The sequence below is a fragment of the Podarcis liolepis genome (genome assembly GCF_965112155.1).
Source record: "Podarcis liolepis genome assembly, chromosome: 4".
NCBI classification, from domain to species: Eukaryota; Metazoa; Chordata; class Lepidosauria; order Squamata; family Lacertidae; genus Podarcis; species Podarcis liolepis.
Window position 1 is genome coordinate 43,495,070 of NC_139558.1, and position 26,343 is coordinate 43,521,412.

The 26,343-nt window shown below is 41.4% G+C and overlaps 2 long non-coding RNA genes across 3 annotated transcripts in view; one reads left to right on the forward strand and one right to left on the reverse strand.

The window, feature by feature from the left end:
- The window catches only part of LOC310706401, a 303,174-nt gene extending 281,609 nt beyond the window's left edge, over positions 1 to 21,565 (reverse strand). Inside the window, exon 1 of the long non-coding RNA XR_014525837.1 lies at positions 21,459 to 21,565. This is a non-coding gene — a long non-coding RNA (uncharacterized lncRNA). The remainder of the gene's footprint in view (positions 1 to 21,458) is intronic.
- Positions 21,566 to 21,838: 273 nt separating this feature from the next.
- Positions 21,839 to 26,343, forward strand: part of LOC310706390 — a 109,651-nt gene continuing 105,146 nt past the window's right edge. Inside the window, exon 1 of one of the 2 annotated variants that reach the window (XR_014525823.1) lies at positions 21,839 to 22,121. This is a non-coding gene — a long non-coding RNA (uncharacterized lncRNA). The remainder of the gene's footprint in view (positions 22,122 to 26,343) is intronic. The other variant, XR_014525824.1, reaches the window with a different exon arrangement.

The window sequence follows — 26,343 nt, forward strand, 5'->3', positions numbered from 1 at the left end:
AGGATTACTGCATTTCTTGGCCCTGCAGTATAAGGAGGTTTCTTTCTTTCTTTTTTAAAAAATCACCTGAGGACAATATTTCAAATCCCTTCCAACAGCTGCTGCACTAATTTCAATGGGCAAACAGCCTCCCTCTCAAAATGTGATGAGTCATCCTTCCTCCTAAGGAAGCCATCCGAGCGAGGCAGGGAAATGTCTGGAGCTGCACCAGCATGGAGATGCACCTTTCCCCCCACAAAATATTTTTCGATACAAAACTGTGAAATCATCCCAGTGATGGAAATAACCACACTACCTTTGACTCAAATGCAAAAACAGAAAAGAGTAAAGCATATTTCAAATGCAGCAGGACCTGCTTACAAACACATAGAAGTGGGATCAAACCTGACGTACAAAGAGTCAAGGGTTCTCCCCATTATTTGATTGCTTCATTTTATCTAGCACCTCAAGATATTTTTAAAAGATTCTGCTGGTCCTTAAAATTATTTCCTCTTCTCATATTTGCATTGCAAAATCTACAGCTCTTCTAGGAAAGATTGCAATATGGGCATTCCAGTATTCACAAGGTAGCATCAAAAGACATCTATTATGGAATGAATAGTGTTTCATATATAGAATTCACAGAGAATACCATTAAACTGGGATGTGCTTACTTTGTATAGTGCAATTTTATGCATGTCTACCTAGAAGTAAGTCCTGTTGTTCAACTGAGCTTACTCCCCAAGTAATAAGTATGCCTGGTGCAAGTAGTAAATGATTGCCATCTATTCATATGCACACACTGACCAAGGAGTAAGCTCCACTGAACTCGGTGGAACTTCTGAGGAGACATGCAGCAGATGGCCTGTCTGTAGTCTCAGTTAGTATGCATGCTTGACAAGTTATGGGAAGCCAATTTGTATTATAAAGGAAGAAATTAGTTTTGCAAATGCACCTGCGATTCTCAGTGTAATGTTGCTGGGAGAAAATTGGATTATATCATTTTCTAGAAAACTCTGTAGAACTCCAGACATGGACACAAACAAACTGTAATAAAAGCAGTAGAAAGAAACTCCTTTCAAGTCCTGAGAGCCACATTGGCAGACCATAAGGGAGGAGACCTCGCCACCCCCACGCTCCTGCAATTTTCACAGGTGTGCCCAGCACACAGACATTATTTAGGTGATGCCTTTCCTGGTGGAGGTATAGGTGGTGGAGAAGCTCCACCTGATACAGTTATGTTCTCATGCAACTTTTATATCCACAGGAATGAAGTCAGTGACAACAGCAAGATAGAAGACAAATACAGAGGAAAGCCTCTAAATCAGGCAGGAGAGTCATCTTCAGTTTTGGAGAACCTTCTGGTTAGTGGTGGGCAAGGCCAGTTGTATCAGCACACTAGCTTCTACACACACTCACACTACCCTCCCTATTTTCCATCCAGACACACAAACAATATTACTGGGCTCAAGAACACATTCCAGACATGCAAAACGACTCAAGGAAGGGCCGGAGGGGAACGCACACCACGCAACTGTCCCATTTTAAGGAGGACACCCCAGGTTTACAAAAGCCGCCCCAGCTTCTGATCCCAATTGCAGGTATCCCACTTTGGCCGTGCACCTAATTCCGATGTTTTTAATTTTGCTGCCAATGTTTGGATTTTGAAACTGTTCAGCCCACACACATGGGGCCCTGGGTGGATTAACTGCAATTAACATATCCTCACCTACCTATTAAAACGCACCCCACACTTTTCACCCATAATAGAAATTGTTACACACTCCACTTTTCCCAGTCAGTGCAGTGCTTAACCAGGTTTGGGTCAAGGGAGACATAGTGGCACTTTCTTATACTTCTTTTTATTTACAGATATACAAGTTGAGCATAGATAGATGGGCGCAAAGCTTAAACCTTGCAAGAGGCAGCCAAAATCCACTGCTTCTACATCAGATCTCTAAGGAGATGCTTACATGACCCCCAACTCACTTCAGTGTGTGTTTCTGTCTTACTTAAACTGTAGCCGGTCTTCACCCAGACATCTAGACAATATGATCTTTAGCAGGGGAAATGCACTTTTCAGGTATTTCCTAGCCATTCCAAGACTAGCTGTTGAGATAGGCCAAGAAAAGGAAGGAGTTGGCAGCATTGCTAGAACTATTAAGGTAGTGGTCCACAAACCCTCTTCTGTTCATACCCCCACCATAAAATAATTTTGTAAGATAAAAGCCAGGAAGATCTCCCCACCCCCAATAAATAAAATCCTTTTCACTAATTGAAATGGGCTGTGTCTTATTCCCACATGCGTTGGATTCATTGAGCCAACGTTTTGGACCTTCCCCGATTAAAGCACCCCAGCAACATCGTCTTATTTCAAAGAGCTGCTTTCCCTCCAGATTCCTAGCTATTTCTCACAAGCAGCCAGTGATATATAATGAAGCAAATGGCCTTAATTGAAACATAAGGGATCCTTGGGGGGGGGGGGCAGAGGACACAGAGAAGAACTTGAGGCTGTAATCTTGATTTTCACAGAAGCAGCTAAATAAAATAAATAAATAAATGAAAATCATGTCATTTGTATCTTTGGGGCTGATATGAAAGTGTGGAATTCTTGGCATACCGCAGCCTCGTGATGGATGAAAACCCAAACAAAAATCAATGCCTTAGCTGTTAAAAGAACACATTTCCCCCCAGTAGTGAAAAGATTTGCTATGGGCTGGCAGCTGAATTCTCATTAGTAAATGCATCCCAGTTAATAGGGAGCTTTCTCTGTACACAAGAGGTAATTATGAAGGCAAAAGTGTGGAAAAGCCCAACAGCCTTTCAGCCCTCCCTGTCAGGTTTCTTACTATTTGATTATCATTTTATTAAGTTCTATTTCAAGACAGAAAAAATGGTCATAGAATCATAGAACTGTGGAGTTGGAAGGGACCACAATGGTCCTTTAATCCAACCTCCTGCTTTGCAGGAATCTTTTGCCCAATGTGGGGCTCGGCTCCATGACCCTGAGATTCAGAGTCTCATGCTCCACCAACTGAGCTTTCCCAGCAATGTCATTTTGCATCAGCCATCTCCTCTGAAGTGAATTCAAGTTTGAACTCATGGGCTGGATTTAGACTCTATCATTCCTGCTTCTCCTTATTGGCAAACAGCTGACTGGCAGGATTCTGGCTTTATAAATAAGGCCTCAACAGGCCCATTTTTAATATACCTTGGAAATAGCAAGGAAATGAGAGGAAAGAGATCTGATTTTTTTATAAAAAAAACCTAAACTGCTACAAGTTCTACATATTCAGAGTTGTATATCCTCTCTTTGAAGGATAAGGCATCATTTGTTTCATTTTGCTTTGGAACAGTGAAGTCAAAACAGACTGTGCATGTCAGTCAAGTTGCCCCCAAGGTTTTCTGTGTCTCGGTTGCCATGAGGTATCATCATATTGTGCCGATCCTGATGGAAGGTTTGTTGCTGGAAAAGTAATTTCCTATACAGAAGGCTTGAAACCACGCCTCTCACAGTTCCCTGCAATGCATCCCCTTGAAGGGCATTTCAGTGACAAGAAAGTGAATTCTTGAAATGGGAAATACCACTAGGAATTAATGTTTTCCTTTGGGGGAAAGTACATGAACCCCAACAGTTGCAGGAGAGGAACAGCAGCTGGGGCAACTACAGAGCAGGTGAACTTTTGCCATCTCCCTACTCTGTTTTTGCTGTTGATTTCCATGTGGGGAAAGGAGAGCCTCTGGACAATCCACACACCCCAAACACACACTGATGTGCAGCACCTTAACTTGATGACTTCTGAGTGGGGAGATTTAAAACAAAACGAGGTTGACATGAATTATTTTTGGGATAGGGAGGAGTGGTGTTGGTGTTGGCTTTGTATTTTTATCTCCTGTTTAGTCAGGGAGAGCTTTGTTTTGTTTATGTGTGCTGCAAACATTTTCTATTACTGTTATGGGATGGCTGGTTCACTGCCCCCACATCCTATTGTGTTGTATGAAATATTAATGTTTTATATTATTTCTCCCTCCTTCTTTGATATAATGTATTTATGTATATTTTTTCAGCATGTCATTTGGTGACCCTTTGTGTGAGAAGTGACTGAGAATATATATATTGTGTTATGAGATTGTGGGGGCAGGAAGTAGGCTGTATGAGAGACCCTTCTAATGCCTGGATCCGGCAAGTGTTAAAATATAAGCCATGCTAGCTTCCTGTGTTGAGGTGATTGCCTGAGCAATGAGCCATTAATGGAAGGGGGCTCTGTGTGAGAGGGCAAATGGGTGGAGGTGCTCCCTCAAGTCATAGATAGTTAGAAGAGCAAAGCTTGAGTTTAGAGTTGAACTGCAGGGATGTGACCTAGAAGTGAAGCAGCAGGTTCTATATATGTGTAAAGAAACCCATATGTCCTAAAGACACCACAGTCTCCACTGTGCTTCATTCCTGAAGACAACACAAGCCCTGGGTCAGTGTCTGAAATCTCTAGAATCTCACACCACTCAGACATTGGGGTGGCATGCAGAAATATTGTAAGCAAATGTCACTCCTTTAAGGAGTTTTCTTACCACTCCTATAGTTCAGCAGTGTACCATCCATGACCATTTCACTATTGAAAGTTCCCACTTTCAACATTTTCTTAGAGGAGACCATTTTAAAGTTGAGTATAGTAAAAGCCATGGTTTTCCCAGTAGTGATGTTAGGAAGTGAGAGCTGGACCATAAAGAAGGCTGATCGGTGAAAAATTTATACTTTTGAATTATGGTGCTGGAGGAGACTCTTGAGAGTCCCATGGACTGCAAGAAGATCAAACCTCTCCATTCTTAAGGAAATCAGCTCTGAGTGCTCACTGGAAGGACAGATCGTGAAGCTGAGGCTCCAATACTTTGGCCACCTCATGAGAAGAGGAGACTCCCTGGAAAAGACCCTGATGTTGGCAAAGATTGAGGGCACAAGGAGAAGGGGATGACAGAGGATGAGATAGTTGGGTGGTGTTCTTGAAGCTACCAGCATGAGTTTGACCAAACTGCGGGAAGCAGTGGAAGACAGGAGTGCCTGGTGTGCTCTGGTCCATGGGGTCACGAAGAGTCGGACACGACTAAACGACTAAACAACAAAACATGGGTATGGAAAGGTTGCTGCTGGATCAGGCCAATGGCCCATCTAGTTCAGCATCCTGTTTTCACAGTGGCCAACCAGATGCCTGTGGAAAACCCACAAGTAGGAATCAAGCACAAGAGCACACTCTCTTCCTGTGATTTCCAGCAACTGGTATTCAATAGCACTTTGCCACTGAAACAAGCATTTCAGCTTCCTATATTTAGTGAATAATTTTCTAGCTGTTTTGAATACCGTGCTCTGTTTCTTTCCACAATGGCACTTCATTCTTTTGCTCACAGCCTGTAGTAGCCTTGACCCCAAGCCACCATGCATTCAGTCACAAGCACAGAAGCACACTTCAAAAAGTTGTTGACCTGTAATGCCCCATCGCTGCATAGCATGGTATTGTCAAGAGGTGAAGTAGAACTGCAGGAAACAAGTGTATTTCCCTACTGTAAAATGTGACACACGCCCACACATGAATTTTATGTGATCCATGTCGCCGTTTTAAACCAAAACAATGCGAGTTACTTGTTGCAATCTGCTTTGGTTACATTTATGGCAAGCTACTCCCACAACTAGAAATTATATGAGGAGCTTCACTTCATTTCAGCAGGACCTCAACTCTTCCACCTGTGCTGCCCTGTGACTTCAATTCCATTATGTGCTCTCTGATCCCAGAATAGCTGCCCACCGTTTTGCAACAGCTCCAAGTCTAGTGTGGGTCACTTAACAGAAAAACTAATGGAGCTTTCTGCTACCAGCACTCCTGCCAAAGAGCTGAAAACAGAAAGCTGGAAGTAAAAAGGGCAGGCACAAGTACAAAGAACCCTTACAAATAAAATCCATCTTTGTGATCAGGATTCATTCTGATATTCCAATAACAGAACCTCAAGTGAACTTATTTAATAGCCTTAGGTATACAAAAAGCCTATGAAATGTAGATTTAGCTGGACCATTCTGGTTTTGGCTGTGAATCCTTATTTCCTGTGTGTGGTTTTAGACTGCCAAACCACATTCATTAATAGAGCTCGCGCTTCTGTTGTGTGACTCCATGAGATCGTAAATTTTTAAGGCTTTCCTACCATTCCAGCCAAGTGTCTGACCTAAGCTGCATTGGTATTTTTGGAAATAATGACTGATGCTCTTCTATAAGGGACAGGTGGCCTGGCAACAGTGATCGGAAGCCATCCTGCAGCTCAATTCATACACTGAAAAGTAAAGGTGATTGAGCTTGCTATGTTTGACAAAAATAGGGTTGCCAACTGCTCCTTAGTTCTGTGCCAAATGCTTCACAGTCATTTGTGTGGGTGCTGGCTTATAAACGACATTGCTGTATTAATTAATAACTGTGAATCCTGCAGAGCAGGAAAAGGACAACAGTGCAACAACAAAAAAGCTGGCCCCTTTCTTCTTTTTAAAAAGAGAGAGTACATTAAAAATAGAAGTTTCTTCTGGATGCCAGACCCCATAAGATTCCTTTCAATACGCCCACAGGAAACATTTGGAATAGTTCCCTGGGGATGTATCTCTATACAAATGTTACCTTCTGTTATCTACTCAACTTTTTGAAAGACATTCACTTAAGTTGACTCTAACTAGAATCCAAGAGTCACATAACAAAATTTTGACTGCAAGAAGGATACAGCTCCAACTGAGCCATTTAAGAAATGTTTTCCTTTTTTCATTCAACAAAGGACAAGTAATAGAAGGTTCCAGAAGTGATGGAGATACACAGCAGTTATAAGCAGGGGTGAATCCCAAATCCTAAACTGAACTGGGATGCCTTGGGTGTATGCTAGGCTTGTGAGATCTCTGTAAGGCGGCACATGTCAAAGAGTCCCTTTCATGGTAGCATGGTAATCCAGACATCAAAATAATGCTGCAGACAAGCACTTGCTGAAAAAAGAGCAATGTCTTTGATCCCACCATAGCACCAAGATGGACTGAGAAGGGAAGGGAGAGCAAACACCATGGTGGGCAAAGGGGGAAGAGGAAGAGCTCCATTGACATTGACAGGTCTAGCATGTTATCAGAGAAAATGTTGTACCAGTGCTCTCCTATCCCAGTGTTTTGCAGCTCTGCAAAAGCAAACCTGGCAAGGTATTGCTTTTGTAGGATATAGAGGCTGAATATGGTGAAGATAAAGTCAGAAGCATTGGGACAGCTCTCTGTCTAATCACAGAGAAATAGTTGTGAATAACCACTGGCAGCCCCAGATACAGACACATTGCAAATTCCTTTGCATTTTACGAGACATAGCTATTCAAATGAGGCTTGAGTAAGTATGGAAAAGCAATTGGCAGTGTGCATCCAGATGTGCACCTACATCTGTAATTTGATACATGAAGTATAAGTTGCTTCCATTCACAAATCTCTTATTGGTTCATCATAAATTATCTTAAACTGAGGTTACAGAGTTGTATCCAAAATTCATCAGTAATGTAATTCAGAGAGAAAGCCATTATCACATAAATCCAAAATACTGCTTTGAAATTATTGTAAGATGGCATCCCTAAACTGGTTAAATAAAACAATAAAGCAAAAGTAAAGGTAAAGGTAAAGGTACCCCTGCCCATACGGGCCAGTCGTGTCCGACTCTGGGGTTGCGCGCCCATCTCACTTAAGAGGCCGGGGGCCAGCGCTGTCCGGGTCACGTGGCCAGCGAGACGAAGCTGCTCTGGCGAGCCAGCACCAGCGCAGCACACGGAAACGCAAAAGTAGGAACCCACATTTTTGCAAAATGCAATTGTGGTCAAATAATAGTTTAACTATAGAATTATACACAAAGGCTGCAACCCTGTATGTGCTTACCTGAGAACAATCCCCATTAAACTCAGTGGGACATAGTTCTGACTACAGATACATAGGATTATGTCGTCGGTGTACAGTCATTTATACACCTTGACAAAGCCCCAGACTTAGCATCATTCAGGGGCATTGTGTATGTGGGCAAGGGGTGGCAGCTGCCATTAAAAAATGGTGGACTTTTTTGAAGAAGTTCTGGAAAGTTTCCTTCTTTTTCTATGAGTGGTGGCGAGAAATAGAAAAATCTCAGAAAATTTCTATTCTTAAAAAAGAATTTTGAGATACTTTGGTTCAGCCCTGCTGGGTGCCTTATAAATCATTCTTATTCACAGTTGTTTTCATTCAAAGTATGATGGTATCAATGAAAATTAAGGTCTCCATGTTTACTAGCAATGGGGAGCATCCCAATCCTGTTTTGAAATGGAAGCAAGTTTCCGGATTTTGACTTTCTTCATCCTGCTTCCAGTGAATCCCAAATGGTTAGTGTCTCTGTTTTATCAAGCAAAATATAATACGTGTTTATTCTAATACCTGGTATATTACAATTCATCGTATGACAGTGCTGATTGTCGTGTAAGAAGGAAGATAGCCTGTGAAATCACAGAGTGTCAGATGATAATGTTTTAATACAGGACAGTTTTTTTGTTTGTTTGTTTGTTTGTTACCCAGGTTCGAGGTTATCTTATGTACAGTGAAAATTGTTGTCATGAAAACTGAGCTCCTTTATCTAACTTTGCAGCCATTAGGAGAACATGTTAGTCATATATCTCGCTTTCTCTGCTGCCTGTCACAAAAATACATCATCAGAGAATACTATTGTCAGATACTTTCTATGAATTATTGCAATGGCTTACTACCTTCAGAGTTATATATATTCAGTGGTTGTATGTTGTCCAGATGAATGGAAAACAAAATGGAAAAATAAGGCCCCTTCTTGCTGTTTCTGAAAACCAAAGCCAAGATTTAGAGGTCAAGGGTGTCCATCTACCCCAGAATTCTCTACACTTGGACTAGAATAGTTCTCTCATTTTCTGTTAATGAATTGAGTGTGGAAGCAGGGCAACAGGCAATGACTGTAGAGGGGACCCTGTACATGTGAATGGCACTTCTAGATCATGTGTAAATAGCTCTTTATGCATACAATCGCATGTTCAGGAGCAATCTACATATTTTTTCACAAAAATGTTTATAATTTTCAATATTACCACTGCCAAAATCACATTTGTGTTCAAATAAACATTCCCACTATTAATATCTTTCTTTTAATAGAAACATTCAATGATTTGCCTTCTTCTCTTTCCCTGGTTCCTTTGATTTCCCCACCATTCCTGCATATTCTTATATATCCATTTAGATATCATTTTCTCCCCTTATTCTCCCCTTACTGTATATTATAATAAACAGTCAAACCTTGGTTATTGAACATAATCTGTGCCAGAAGACTGTCCAACTTCTGAAACATTTGACAACAGAGGATCAGCTTCCGATTGGTTGCAAGAGCTTCTTGCACTCAGACGGGTTCTGAAAAAGATTCAAAAACTGCAGCATTTACTTTGGGTTTTTGGCATTCAGGAGCCGAAACGGACAATAATGGAGGCGTTCGGGAACCAATGTTTGACTGTACTGTTGAAGGTCAGTGGTTTGAATCCGCACAACGGGGCATGCTCCCGTTGCTCTGTCCCAGTGCCTGCCAACCTAGCAGTTCGAAAGCACACCAGTGCAAGTAGATAAATAGGTACCGCTGTGGCAGGGAAGGTAAACAGCATTTACATGCGCTCTGGTTTCTGTCACGGTGTTCTGGTGTGCCAGAAGCAGTTTAGTCATGCTGGTCACATGACCCAAAAAGCTGTCTGTGGACAAATGCTGACTCCCTCGGCCTCAAAACGAGATGAGCACTGCAACCCCATAGTCGCCTTTGACTGGACTTAACCATCCAGGGGTCCTTTATCTTACCCTAATGCTGCTAGCATTTTCGCTTGTAACAATCTACAGATTTTTAAAATAAATGCGCAAAGGTCACATTAGTGAGCCTGTGCATATTTATTGCCCATGTGAACTAACACCTGAAAAGGGCTAATGCACACTTGCCCAACCTTGTTCCCTTGATATTTTATTTTTATCTACAACTCCTATCAGCTCACATCATTGGCTGTGTTGGTTGGGGCTGCTGAACAGGAGACCCTCAATAAGAAGACCAATAACAACACCAGAGTCACTAAATTTGGCGGTTGGCCCTTCAACACAGAATCTGATGTCTAACAGTACAATCATCATCTCTTATACGAACTGCCAAAAGATCAAAAGAAAAACTCCAATAGACTGGTTGTTTTCTCCTGATCTTTTTGTACTTCTGAAAAATGCAACTAATAATGGCTGCCTATTGGCACTTAAATAAAGTTAGGCTTCATTTTCAAATTAAATTATGCCAAACTCAAATTCAAACACGATTTTCAAATCAATTTTCAAAGAAATTCAGCTCTATCATTTATTGCCTCAACTGGTATCTTCTGTCATAAAACTGTGACAATGTACACTGCATTAAAATTCTATCAAAATTAGGCCAGCAAATACTGGGAAAAAAGAGTGGTAACGTTTCATGGAGGAAAGGCAAAAAGTTAATGTGTTCTTCAATATTATGCTGTGTTCTCTGCTTGCCCCTTTTACCGGTTATCTCAGGGGTCAGCAATCTTTTTAAGCCGTGGGCCTAAGACCATGTTGTGGGCCGGACAATATTTTGAAAAAAATAAATGAACGAATTCCTAGTGTTAAGTTGTGGGCGAACATATCAGACGACACAGCAATTCTTCAAACAGCTCTTGTTTATTCAAAGGCCAGAACAGAACTGAACTGAGGAGCTCAGTCAGCCTGCTTATATAGAGCTCCAGAACAACGTAACTGTAGCAACTTTCTAAAACTATCCAATCACTGAACGTCACTTTCAATCCTTCATTTGCATACAAACTATCCAATCACTGAATGTCACTTTCAATCCCTCATTTGCATAACAATCTACAGTATCCCCCTGCTGGCCCAGGGTGAGAACTTCAGTACATAACACCTATGCCCCACAAATAACCCAGAGATGCATTTTACATAAAAGCACACATTCTACTCATGCAAAAACACGCTGATTCTCGGACCGTCCGTGGGCCGGATTGAGAAGGCGATTGGGCCGCATCCGGCCCACAGGCCTTAGGTTGCCTACCCCTGGGTTATCTGTTCCATTGAGGTAGACAAGAATTTCAGTGAATTTATAGTGAATCTATTCTGAAATTTAATACGGCCATTTTGTTGATCTCCCTGGAGAGTGAATGTGATGAAGGTCTCTTTCTATTTCTACTGAAATACATCTAAATTCCAGCTTTTCGGGATGTATAGCTATCTTGATTCTGATTTGATTGCTATGGAGGCTTTGAGGGTGAGTTGCGACATTTCTCCGCCTCCCCCCATTGAAAGATTTTAAACCATAATCAGAACTATAAAGGGGGATAAATTCTATTCAGTTTGCATTTAAAGGTGAATCTATCAAATTTGCTCTTTATGAAACAACATGAGAACCAAAACACAGCCATCCTTTGACATTTGCACTTAACTAAACTTTGTGACCCAACATTTACAAAAATGCATATACTAGTGAAAGTATGCAGAAAAATGAATATTTAGTTAAAATAACTGAATGTTTAGTTAAAATTGGATTATATTCATGAAACTATATTGATGAGTCAAAATTGTTGCAGATATGTGGAGAACTGTACTGAAGACTAGAAAAATGAGAAACGGAAAAGAATGAAAAAAGAGAGATCCTTCCATCGATCCTCAAAACAGGCCCAAACAAAATGGTTTCCATATGAAGGCTGACTTCATGGATCCCTGTGGCACTTGTCTCAGTGAGGCATTGGTGTGCAGCAGCTTAGCCAAAACAGAGTGGAGAGCTGTGAAGAAAAATCCCTTCTCCACATGGCTTGAAAGCAGCCTCTGTTTTCAGCCATTTTACCTGCTTTCTGTTGCTTCTTGTTCTGTTTTTCCAGGTCTGTAAAAATACCCAGAGAAAAAGAACAACTTTTGGTTTCCAAATGCAACCACCAAGCAGACAATATGACAGCCAGTTCCACAATATGAGCACAAAACCGAACTGTAGGCCTTATGAAAATTATGCTATGTAACTGCATTACAGTCTTAGATGCAGGCAAAAATGAGAATAAATTTTCCTTCTTTGCCTTCATATTTTTTTAGGCTGACAACAATAATCAGTTCTTAAAGGTCAAGCCATTCCTTCCCGAATTCAATTGTCACGATTCTTTTTTAGCCAGGCGAAAGTGCAACTGATCATATCAGGAAATAACACCTATGATAAATTGCTTTTTAACCTTCTGTTCCTTGTCAGCTGATCACAGAGCTCTTTCACAGGGGAGAGGCGATTGCAGGGGTGTGCTTACTTGCTTTCTTACAGGTAATGTTTACTTCTTACTCTGCCTCATGCAAATGAGTTGAACCAATTGATTATTTACGGATCATTTACACTTGCACCCTTCACCAGGGTAGATTACAAAAATGCCACCATGAAAACAAGTCCAAATGATGTAAAAATTATAACATGAAACTACAAAAACTAACCGATGGCAAAGAGAACAAAACAGCAGCACCGAACAGCAGTACAGTGGTACCTCAGGTTAAGAACAGTTTCAGGTTAAGAATAGACCTCCGGAACGAATTAAGTTCTTAACCCGAGGTACCACTGTACTGTACTTAATTCGTTCCGGAGGTCTATTCTTAACCTGAAACTGTTCTTAACCTGAGGTACCACTTTAGCTAATACGGCCTCCCGCTGCCGCCGTTCTCATCCTGAAGCAAAGTTCTTAACCCAAGGTACTATTTCTGAGTTAGCGGAGTCTGTAACCTAAAGCCTTTGTAACCTGAAGCGTCTGTAACCCGAGGTACCACTGTACTGAAGGAGGGAAAATACTGACTCAACCAAAAGGCCTGGGTAAAGGGATACATGTGCCCAGTGCCGTTTTTTCTGGGGGGACGCAGTGCTACACATACCCTAAACATTTTGTGAATCTAAGTTTGGCCTCATTGAAGGGCAGTATTTCAATATGAGTAGGAAAATGAGAGTACCCCTAAACATTTTTTTATTTTTTATTAGGAAAAACAGCACTGCATGTGCCAGTGATATGAAAGTGAGTCTTTGCTGAAAGTGAGGAAACAATAATCTGAGGATAGAGAAGACAGTAATAGTAGTAGTAGTAGTAGTAGTAGTAGTAGTAGAAGAAGAAGAAGAATAGTAGTAGTAGTAGTAGTAGTAGTAGTAGTTTGGATTTGATACCCCGCTTTATCACTACCTGAAGGAGTCTCAAAGCAGCTAACATTCTCCTTTCCCTTCCTCCCCCACAACAAACACTCTGTGAGGTGAGTGGGGCTGCGAGACTTCAGAGAAGTCTGACTAGCCCAAGGTCACCCAGCAGCTGCATGTGGAGGAGCGGGGACGCGAACCCGGTTCCCCAGATTATGAGTCTACCGCTCTTAACCACTATACCACACTGACTCTCAACAGGGTAGAGCCACATTCATGACACCAGCATCACTGCAGTTTACTTGGATTGACTTGTGACACAGAGGACAGTGGTGTGCTTGAGGTTGAGCAGATGCACCAGCAGGGCTGCCAGAGTGGTGGGTGTGCACAGCGCTGCTCTCGCCTTCACCCTGCCCAGACCCAACCCGGTAAACTTCAGCAACGCTGGCACCAAGAAGGCAGCTCCACCCAACCACCTTGGCTGCTGTTGATGGAAGGTGCTGCGCACTCACTTTGGGTTTGGCCACAGAATTTGCGGATCTAAAATGAGCACTCTCTTAATTTATAGATAGATCTCTTTTTAAACAATAACAAAACTCTTGCCTCAATTGCTTCATGGAATTTGTAGGAATGGTGCATGCTTTTCACACTGGGGGAAAAATTGTTTTCGGAATCTTGACCTGCCTCACGCTTCTGCTACAGGGCAGACAAGGGCGTTTGGAGCATTAGTTGCAGTCTAAAAACGATTCCCAAACAAAGTCAAAATATCACTGGCATAGCTACCTCAGGACAATATGTTTAGGAGCTATTTATGTAAGGCAGCCTTAATAACAATGGATAATTTACTGAATGGGGTCCAGCTAATCCAACCCACAGCATTGCCCATATTGTTTAAAGCCTTTAGGACTCCAGGAGGGAAGTATTTTCAGCAATGTTTTCATTGGGTACAGTCCAGAGAATGTTAGGCACACTTAAACCCTATTGAAATGAGCAGGACTTAAGAGCTTAGCTGTGCACTCAAACTCTGTTGAGTAAAACTTGGTTGCATAAAGCACAGTTGAAGCACTGCTTCAGTATGATTTAACCACTGCTGACTTTCTCTGTGGCTTGCGTCACCTGCATAAAGCACAACTACATTTTAAATTCCCTGAGTACCAACAACTGAAGGAGATCTGATATGAAAAACAACAACAACAACAAACCCATTTGCATTACCTCAAGGACTCCTTTACAGTATCTTACCCCCATCTGAAATGGGGGTGGAAAAATCTGTCAATTTTGGCTTTCAAGTTTTATGTTCAATTTCCCACATTACTGCATCAACTGGTGATCTCACTGCCCCCCCCCCAAAAAAAAAACAAGTCATCACAAAAATTCATCAGCATTTTAGTATATACCTCTCCTAACATGAAGATCTTGGTGTGAAATTTCCCCTAATGCACATACTTTTGCAAGCAATTTAATGCATTTTTTTGCATTTTACCAATATATGCACTTTTATGAACACATTTCCCTAATATATGCAATTTTTGAGTTGGAGAACTGCACTGCAGAATTTAGAGATGTGCAAATTTTAAGGATAACTGCATTTTGCTTCATGTGGAGCAGAGCTTCCCAAACTTGTAGTCCAAAAACAGCTGAAGACCCAAGTCCCACCCTCCCTAGTTAGCAGGACCAGTGGTCAGGGATGATCAGAATTGTAGTCCAAAAACATCTGGAGACCCAAGTTTTAGAAACCCTGCTCTAGAGTTTGGGGAAGCACCAATTGTTATGTTGTTGTTGTTGTTGTTGTTGTTGTTGTTGTTATTATTATTATTATTATTATTATTATTATTATTATTATTATTATTATTGAATTTATATAGTTAGGTAGGTCTGCATTAAAATATGAACCAGACTGAATTTTTCCTAATCTGGAATTTCCCTCGATGTTACAGTCTTGCCTTACAGATCTAAATAACAAAATGCCAAATTCTGCAATGATGGAGGAAGGTGAGGGATCGTGAAGAAATGTTCTCATCATTCTGGTGCTGGAGTAACAGACAAGTGGGATGAGAACAAGAACTTTATGAGAATTGGGACGGGGGGGGGTTGCACAGGAGTTGTGCCTTACGTTCAGCAGAAGAATGAAACTGGTAGATCAATGTTGATTTTCTATCACCTTTGCTGTGTGGTGAGAGGAATGTAGCGGTGGCCTCAGGCACAACTGGAATGAGGAAGGTCATATAATTGTGGTTTTCGGTGGAAATTAGAATTTTCCTCTCTGTTGTGGTGGGGTGAACAGTGTATTGGATACTTAGCAATGATCTTGCCTACCTTTGGAAATAGTTATGAATGGCAATCACTAGAACTAAGTCTTATGGGGAAAGACATCTGCATTCCTTAGAAAGGTAGAAGAGTGGGGAACAGGAGGGTATATTGGTGTGTATAAAGTGTGCTATTTCACTCTGCAGCTTATTCATTTCTGGCTGGAAGCAAGCCATTTCTCAGACCTTAAAATAACTTCAGAAATTTTTCTGTGCTCTCTATACATTGATTTTCAATGGAACTATAATTGAAATTTATGAATGTGAGTGGAAATACAAAAGCCAAGACAAGCTCCATTTATTTTTCCCAAAGCAAGCCCAAAATAAATATGTGTGGAAATCCTATCTGTACCTTTCCCAGCATCAGATTTGATACTGGGGTTCTGGTTATGGGTGGGATTTCCTCATTAATGACTAAGGTACCTACATTTATTAGTGTCCAAGCAACCCAGCTCCAGAGCATTTGCGTGTGGAGTTTCCCACTTCCCAGAATAAATCTGTGACAATAAGGCCTGTCTAACATTATTTTATAATTAATCTATGAATTGTTAAATAGGGTTGCCATATTTCATATAGTAAAAAAAAATTGTTGGAAACTTCCCCAAATTGCCAAAAAAAAACCCCACAATTTTTCGATTGACTTGCCTAAGATGCAGAACAAAATGCCACATTTTCGGAAATTCCCCCTAGATATTTTAATACTAATGAAAATATTTAAATAATTACTATTTTGTGCTACCTTCTCTATTTTCTGTCCTACAAATTTTCAATAATCCCACGGTGGACAAAAAAGTGCAGTCTGTTTTATTTTCTGGTATCAATTTGTAGTTTTACTTGTTGGGTGGTTGTTGTTGTTAGTGTCAAATTTTTTCTGTAATTACCTTTTAAAACCTGAGCATTCTCTCTGAACAAGACGCTACTTTTTTAGCTCTAGAAAAATGTGCTCAACGCCCCCCCCCCTCTGTGTTCTAAACAAGCAGTAAATCTGTAGGCTGGATATATAGCAAAATCAATGTTCATTTTTATACTTTTCTCAGAACAACATGGATGCCTGTTGAAATGCGTGTAAGCTGAAAGTCTAAGTTTTTAAATTTTTACAGACGTGTGCCTCCAGCCATTTGTGAAATCACTTCATTCCACTGGAGCAGAAGTAGGCTTCCCCGTACACTGGATAGGGAATAGCACATGCCAAAAAGATGCTGCTAGCAAATTAATGTGCATACCCCAGCAAAAAATACCAGAGCACACAACTGGTCAGGAGAGTTCTGGGGGCAAGACTCAGTCCCCTCTTCCCCACCCATTAGCTGATGTGTCAGATCCCAGCTTTTTTAACCACCCAGTGGACATGTTGTCTTCCTCTGCTGTACACATGCTGTTGTACTGGGGCCCTTGAGTAGGAAAGAAAGTTATACCAGATGTGGTTTCAAATACAGTGGTACCTCCGGTTACATACCCTTCAGGTTACAGACTCCGCTAGCCCAGAAATAGTACCTTGGGTTAAGAACTTTGCTTCAGGATGAGAACAGAAATTGTGCTCCAGTGGAGCAGCAACAGCTGGAGGCTCCATTAGCTAAAGTGGTGCTTTAGGTTAAGAACAGTTTCAGGTTAAGAATGGACCTCCGGAACGAATTAAGTTCTTAACCCGAGGTACCACTGTACAACCAAGTGGTACTGGGGGACAGTCATGGAAAAGAGGCTTCTCACTGAATGGTTGAAAACATCCTTAGTGATGAGCTGGTCCAATAGAAATGTCCAGAGGCACTGTTGAGATATTCCCCACACCATCTGCCATTCCATTAAACTGCTTTGCCAATAGACCACATCAACCTGACTTTGTGAATGGGTTTCCTACAAGTTCTTAACAGGTATAACTTGGGTGAAAAAAATGCCATACTGCAGAATTCAGAATGGAGCCCAATGTTTCTTTGACATGGAGATCTGCACAAGTCATTTGGGAGCTGCATGTCGGAAAGGTGGGTGTAACATAATGATATTTGAGCTATTAAGGCTGCAGTTCAACACACATTTACTCGGGAGCAATTTCCATTGTAGCCTACAAGAAGCAGATATGCATAGGACTGGACTGTAATTGTGTTTAAGCACATCAGCTGGAGACTTTTAGGAAAACTTAACCCTGAGATAGTATAGAAAGCTCATATTATCCTCCGTAAGCATTAACCAAAATGAGAGATTAGAAGCACGTTTTACAGTTTAGCAATCTTTTGTATTGCCTCCTTCACAGCTGAGGAGAAGGAAACTCCATATTTACGGGGTCTGAACTGCTAATTAAACATGCTTTTAAAACGGAGAGCTCAGTTACTCATGGCCAGCACCATAATTTCCCCAGCAACTAGCTAATGTGTGATCTACAAGATTAAAGCCTAAAATGAAAGATCTATGAAACAGACCGCCAACGCTCTTCTTTGTTCCCGGCAGTGGATGTTAAATTATTAAACTAACAAGGCAAGCCTGCAGTGTTAAGCCCTAGTGAAGTCTGATTTATTTGTGACAGATTAATGTAACTATTCAAACAATAAATCAAAGATTAAACTCTGCTTTGTAATATTTAATTAAGTTCTGTGTCAATTAAACTGAAGCATAGGTAACAGACAGCACAAGCATGTTTACTTGGAAGTAAGATCTAAGAGTTTCAATGGGATTTACTCCCAGGTAAAAGGGTAAAAAAGATCACAGCCATGCAAAAGAATTATTTGTATGCATGTTGGGGTTAAGCTTTACAATTTTTTAAAGAAAACCACTAACAATTACAGATGTTAGATAACATGAATTAGGTAACACAAAACTGGAGCAAAAATATAGAGTGATTAACCAATGGAACCCAGTGCTTAAAAGCGACTTTAGTCTAATATTTTCAGATGATTCCATATTTTACATTTTCTAGAAGGATGATGCATTTCCAAGAAAGACTGACACTGATGTCCAACATGACATCTTCACCTTATACGTACTGGAAAAAAATGAAAGGATTCCAACTCAATTTACTATGATTTGGGTGAGACTGCAAGAGATCATGGAACATTTATTATAACCTTCAAATGTGTTCCATGTGACAATCATATCAGAGGGTTTCCCTGTGTGTTTAAATAATGTGTGTACGTAGAGGAGGGGGGTAATAGAGCAGTGTGGACTAGCCTTGTCCCCACCCCCACCCCACAGCTTTCATGTCTGCAGACCACTCCTCCTCAAAACTATCCACACGCATTGCATGCGTGAGAAGTGGCTTTACGTGTGTGAATATATGTGCATAGAGATGCTATACAAGCAGGGAGAGATCAGACCTCATCATCAGCGGCCTCGTCAGACTCAATCCTTGTACCACGTAGTTACACATGCAGAGCCCTTTCTCACATCTACCAAAAGGATGCATACCCTCCAACATCCTGCTGATGAAGGAAAGTAAATATTCGCACATCAAAAGTGTTCTGGAGAAAGAGAATTAAAACATTTGGGGAAAATATATCCCCACCAAACTATCCCCATGTGCTATAGCTAACTAAAAACAGGAGACTTCAGCATAGCCTTAAAAAGATCTACTCTTTCTCCCACAAAATGTTACAAATGATAATTCTATTTGAGCATCCTGATTCTGTCACATGAGTAGTTTTCATAGTTATTCTTCATTTGAACACCTGATGGTATTAATTATACAACACAGCTTGGATATCAGTGCATCATCTCTGATCAAAATGCCCTCCGATGTAACATCTACAATCTTCAAAGCAAGTCAAGGACATTGCACCATTTTGATGAGCAAACGACCTGAGAGCTTGTCATTTAGAAAATATTTATGACCCACAGAGATGTTGTTTTCCTTCTCATTTTAGAATATTTCTACAGTTCTGATATGCTAAAGAATTTGAAGCAGAATTCTCCAGACCCATTTCTTTTCAAAAGCAGGAGGCACCTTAGTGAGAGCAGATATATTTTTAAAGCGTCGAAATCAATCTCATTTTTCATTCAGAGGGACAATTCAACAGACAAAAGAGAATTTGGTTCCCATTAGATGCACCTTAACAGGGAACCTCCTGAATAATGGATTCACACAGTTACTGGTAGATGTGGAAGGGCTGTCCCTCAGAAAAGCTCTCTGCTCATGAGGCTTCTCACTGAAGCATAAGAAGCTTCAATAACAAGGGAAACCTAGCTTCTTTTCGAATCTTACCTAGGCTTTGCACAAGCAACAGCATTTCAGAGAAAGACAGTTCAGTTGTATGCATGGTCCCACTGGGGCTTGCGACCAGGAAAGTATGCATAGGACTGTAGCCTTGGAGGTGGTATTTTAGAGCTGTTATTGCCTGCAGTGAACACAGTCATCCATAGAACCATAGCTTTGGAAGGGAGCCCAAGGGCCATCTAATCCAAGTCCCTGCAGTGCAGGAACCTCAGGTAAAGTATCCATGACAAATGGCCATCCAACCTCTGCTGAAAAACCTCCAAGGAAGGTTTCATGATTTCTTAGAAAACTGGTTCTACAAATGTGGGGTGGGGGGAAGGAGGCCTAGTTTAGCTGTAGAGCACATAGCCTGTTTTGCTTGCAAAAGGGTACCAGGTTTCAGTCCTTAGCATCTTCTGGCAGGGCTGGGAAACAACCCTGTTTAATACTCTGAGAGCTGCCTCCAGCCCATGTAGCCAGTACTGAGCTAGATAAATCAATTTCTGGAAGCTTTCATAAGAACATCCATCCCTAGCACTTCAAGCTGTAGCCTAGGAAAACTGGAACTTGCCTCAAGAAGCATGATTAGTCCTACTACAATGCACACACAGGCATTTTGCTATGTCTGTTGTAGTCTGAGCCCAATAGTCATGACATCTCACATCACAGAATCCAGACCAGTCTTTGAACCATATTTAAAGTTTTGCGCATATATATATATATATATATATATATATATATATTTGTTATAATGAAAGGATAGGTGATACACTAGACACAAGCACACATGCCCTGAAATCAAATAATGAAGGTTGGGGTACAAATAAGTGCTTTTAGAACTAAAATAATGAATGCTCAAGTAGTCCTTTAAAAGGGGGGGGGGCAGTGGGACCTTGAAAGGCTCCTCCTCTCTTGCATCTGAAGGGTGAAATTGATTAAACCAGAACCTGCTTGCAAGCCAATCTAATAAATTTCCCATCAGCCTCAGCCAGCACACTGTTGTCCAACAGTTACTGTCTGGGTGTCCACAGTTCCCCACTCTTGGGTTACAGGAAGCAGCTGCAGACAGTGTGTGTGTGTGTGTGTGTGTGTGTGTGAGAGAGAGAGAGAGAGAGAGAGAGAGAGAGTGTCATCCCCATCCTAGAATAAATCAAGATCAGCCACTGCCATTCAGAATAAAGGGATATATATATATATATATATATATATATATATATATATATGGGGAGGCACTGTAGCTACGATATTCTACTTAGGCTAAACACCACTTTTAAAAAATCTCAAAGAAAATTCACAATCTTTACACAATTCTCATATAATACAACTTGGTTTGCTCTGAGGTAAATGAGAGAACAGGGTCACAGTCTAAGGCTTCAGTTTTGTATTTATATATGCTGCTGAAAGCATGGATACCTTTTTCAAATAAATATTCATTGGTTTTCTCTATAAAGAATTTTCACTCCATGTGCTATGTCTGAAGAGAGCTGTGCATTGCCAAATTGTCACTGAATTTTGTCTGAACTGAAATCTGAGACAAATCTGAACCATCCCGCTCAGGAATTTCTGGCAAGTGACCAATATTTTCACCAACATTAACAAAATTGAAGAGGTGGTGTGGGGAGTTCCCATCTCGAACTGGGAGTGGGCAGTGCTGAATGCTGAGGAAACCCCTTTATATAGCTTTGAGAAGCTCACCATGTGGTGGTGCCACACACAATGCAGGCCATTTTGCCACACTAGCTACCTGGAAACACCCTAAGCAAGCATCCTCTTGGCAGCATGCATGAGGTTTTCTCTTACCTTTCAAACTTTTTGATGGGCATGGAGAGTTAACCACTCAGCCATGCTCCTAGCTCCTCGAGCCGGCTGTTTCCATCAGAAATTTGCAGTTTGGGAGCCCAGATTCTGCTGCAAAACATCTTCACAGACACACCTCTTCTATCAGTTGCTTCCAAAATCCACGGAAACATGGATTACTACTTGCTCTGTTCGTATATTGCAGCAAGGAGAGGAGGGGAAAGCAAACGTTTGAGTGTGCTTTTGCATTGCCAGGCTGAGCTGAGTGATGCTCTTACGCTCGTCAGTAGCTGTCCGTAGCTAGGGAAACCCCATGGTTTCCTAGCTATAATTCTAAGCTTTCAACCTGTTGCTAGGGAAACCCTGGTATTTCCTAAGCGAAGCGCTGCCTCATTGGTGCCTGGGCTCCTTCGGTTCCAATCTGTCTGTGAAATCAACGTAGTGGTGTGACAGAAAGTCTTCCTATGGCTGCAGCAGGATTGAAACCGAGCATGAGACAAGCCGATTCTGTGATGCTATTCTAGGGAGAGGGTCTTAGCAGCAGCCATCTTTGGGGTGCCAAGTTTACCCCATATAGCAACCCCAAGAAGCAAAACAGTGGATGCCTGAAGCATAAAGGACAATGATGAGCCTTGCTGAATGCTTTCCCCTCAGAAACAGCCACAGGTAAGGAACAAGAAAATGGTTGGGGAAGGAGGGGGAGGCTAGTTTCTGTACGGAGACAAAGATTCCTGCTTCAGATCTTGCAGTAGAGTTTTTCTAAATGCAGTAGCTGCATGGGTTTGTATGTTTTATTTATTTATTACATTCCTCCCCTCACCCCAGGAGTTCAGGGTGGAAAACACTGTTCTCCCCACCCCCCATCCTCCAAATTTTCTCTCACAACAATCTTGTAAACTACATGAAACTGAGAAAGAGAGAAAGAGTAGCCCACTAGGTTTTAAAGCTGAGTGTGGACTGGAACCCAGGTCTTCCTGGCCCTAGTCTGACACTAACCACCATGCTAGCTCTCATTAAAATCTGAAACTTTAAAACAAGCAACAAAACCATGTCCAAATGGCACATACAAACTGCACAATCAGAAGAAAAGCAGCAGCAGCAGCAGGGAATCAGCTGCAAGAAGAAGAAAAAAACCTCAGGACCAAACCACATGTTACATTCAAAAAGAAATTTCCTCTTAAGTGTAGAATTTTCCTTTTGCAAAGATCAGGATCCTGAATACTGAGCAGGAAGAGGAGGCAATTAACCTTTGTTCTGCTTTGGACTCAATCAAGAATAGGCTAGATCACAGATAATGGGAGGGAGGTGGTGGCAGGGGACAGTGGGGGAAGAGATATCTCTCTCATACCCACCAACATTTCTCTGATGAAAATAGGGACGTCCCATTCCATAATGATAACTTTGCTATTTCTACCCCACACATCTTCCTGGGTTGCCCCACCCACTCTGAGCAGCTTCCAATGTATCTAGAAACATAATAAAACATTTTAAAAAACCTTCCCTATACAGGATTGCTTTAAAATGGCTCAGGGGTCAGATAACCCTCCAACATTCCCTCCAACATTTCTCCTATGAAAATAGGGACTTCCTGAGAAAAAGTAGAACACTCCAGGATCAAATCAGAAACTGGGGTGGCTTCTCTAAATCAGGGAGGTCCCTAGAAAATAGGCACACTTGGCGGGTCTGATTATCTGTTCAATCCTAGTCCAGATTGGAAGGAAAATCCTTCATTAAAGGCAAGCCATGTGATTAACCCAACAAATAGTTTGGCCCACTGTTTGACTTAGGGAAAATAAAAAGTTATTTGGCACCAAATATATCTTCTTCTTTGGTGATCACTCATCACTGAGTAAGATTGTCTTCCATAAACACGGTTTTGAGTCTGTAATTGACTGTGGAGGCCAATTCTGGATCCACACGTCCTTCCACAGTGGGGACATTGGTTTCCGGGCGGGAGTTGATCACAGTGTGGATTTGCCAAGCGTGCCTTCCTCCTAGCACATTTCTCCCTTGCGTCCTGAGTTTGAGTGTCTTCAAAGCCCATGACACCTTTGGTAAAGGCTGTTCTGCAACTAGAGCGCTCGCAGGCCAGTGTTTCTCAGTTGTCAGTGTTCATACTACATTTTTTTAGATTTGCCTTGAGATAGTCTTTAAACCTCTTTTGTTGACCACAAGCATTACGTTTTCCATTTTAAAGTTCAGAATAGAGTAGTTGCTTTGGAAGACGATCATCAGGCATCCACACAACATGACTAGTCCAACGAAGTTGATGTTGAAGAATCATTGCTTCAACACTGGTGATCTTTGCTTCTTCCAGTACACTGATATTAGTTTGCCTGTCTTCCCAAGTGATGTGTAAAATTTTTCGGAGACACTGTTGATGGAATCTTTGGAGGAGCTGCAGATGGCATTTATAAGTGGTCCATGTTTCACAAGCATATAGTAAAGTTGGTAGTACAATAGCTTTGTAAACAATCATTTTGGTTACCCTACGAATGTCCCGGTCCTCAAACACTCTGCACTTCAATCGGGAGAAAGCCGCACTCACAGAGCTCAGGCGATGCTGGATTTCGGCATCAATGTTGGCCCTTGTGGGCCTGGGCAAGAGAAGTGATTGACATTTTCCAATGTTACAACATTGAACTGGATTTCTGGCACTGCAGAGGGGTTATTTTGTACTTGTTGGTGCAGTACTTTGGGTTTTTTGGATGTTGAGTGATAGGCCAAGCTTTTCGTAAGCTTCTGCAAAGATATTTAGGATGGTTTGGAGGTCATCCTCTGAGCATACGCACACTACGTTGTCATCAGCATACTGAAGCTCTATGACAGAAGATATATATGAGGCCCTCTCTGCAATTGTCACCCACCTAACATCAGAAACCCAGAGATCTTAATCCACAGGAAAGTAGACATGAGAAAAGACAACTTTTAGATATCCAGGAGGGCCTGAGCTGCCACAAACTTTAATGATAAGCATTAGCACCCTGAACTGATTTGGGAAGCACCTCATCAGGCAGTGAAACTGTTTCAGAACAGAACCATGGTTTTGAGCTTTCATTATTTACCCGTAATGAAGTTTGTAATAACCATGATTGGTCAATATTTTTGGTACCTGTGTTTTTACTTTTTAATGGGATGCAGAGAGGTTTGGAGAGGGGCTGGTGGTTGATTGACAAGCATGGAAATAAAGCACTGTTATAAACCTAATGCAACTAATTCTGCGATCCTATATGTGCCAGCTCAGTAACAGCAGAGTCCTATGCATGCCTGCTCAAAAGGAAGCCCTGGGTATGTGTGAATAAGATTGCAGCCTAAAAAGCTGAATCCGTATCATGCACCAGAACAGCAATAAGGTAGGTGTTTTGTGAGCCTCTCTAAGGAAAGTATTCCACAGTTACCAGTCAGTAGGAATCCCATATAGAGAGAGTGCTGTTGCACTCAGTTCCTGATTGAGGGCTTCACACAGGTTGGACACTTGTAAATATATACTGCTGGACAAGATGGGCCTTATGCTCTTTGCTTGGGTGTCACCACAAAGAAGGCCCTATCTTCTGTAGCTACCCATCTCACTTCATTTGGTGAGGGTACGGGTAGGAAGCTCTCTACAGAATTTCTCGGTGTATAGACAGGAAAATATGAAAAGGTACTTAGTCCTAAATCACAAAGGGCTTTAAAAGAAAATGAGCACATTGAATTAGATTCAAAACTGGACTGGGAGTCTGGTCAGCATAATATTGTCATAGTCCCAGCATAATACTGTCATAGTCCCAGAAAAAATTCTTTTTAAAAGGCTCTGATGGATCACAGACTTTCAACGGTATCACTGGTCATTTAGTTAAAGCCTTGATGCAACAGTTCCCATTATTATTATTATTATTATTATTATTATTATTATTATTATTAATTGTAATTATTACAGGCACCTGCCCCTTCCTCCAACACAAATGTAAAAACTGTCTACACACCCCAGCTTTGCTACCCCACCTCCCTTGCTCAGATGGCCACAAAGACCATCTACCATCCTAGCTGCTTAGGGCAAGGTAGCTAAATGGGAATCATGTTCCCTGGTTTGTTTGTGGGGGTTTTCCCAACCTTGTAGGGACTACAGATAAACAGTTGAAGGATTCCATTACATTTCAGATTTAGTTGCGTGAATTATTCACACACACACACTCAAATTTGTGGCCCATTGTTTTTCCACAATAAACAACGCCCTCCAATCAGATGTCAAACAGATAAATAACCATGCGACTTTTAAAAGACACCTGAAAGCAGCCCTGTACAGTATAGGGAAGTTTTAAATGATCTGTGATTTATTGTGTTTTTAATATTTTGTTGGGAGCCGCCCAGAGTGGCGGGGTGTAAGTAATAAACTCATCACCATTATACTGTAAATCATCATAAATAATAAAGTTGTTGTTGTTCAACCTCACTCATTTTAAACCGGGGCAGGTGACATCACAGCTCTTAGTTATTCTCTCTGCCAACATTCCTTGGGATGTCTTGAATGGGAAGTCTCTATTTCCACCATCCTTGAAAACAGAGCCCTATTCTCAAAAGCCAACTTCTTATAAGCAGGAGCTGGAAGAGGGAAGGTTGTGTCTGGATTGTGGCTCTTCAGACTGAAGGTGGAGACTCAGGTGACTGAGTAGTCTTCCATATTAAAAAATAATAACAATCCTGAACATACAAAATGATAGGTCAGTGAACAGCATTGTAGCTTAGCCTTTTCACCGGTGTGCTAGTTTTCTGTGGGATGGGTTCTGGCTCTTACTCTCCCCACCCCACCCCATTCCTTCATGTAAGATGCCATCTGCCATGCAAAGTGGTACAATCCAGACCCAGCTTTATTAACTCATCTGCTCATTGTAAAAGCCAGACCATAGCT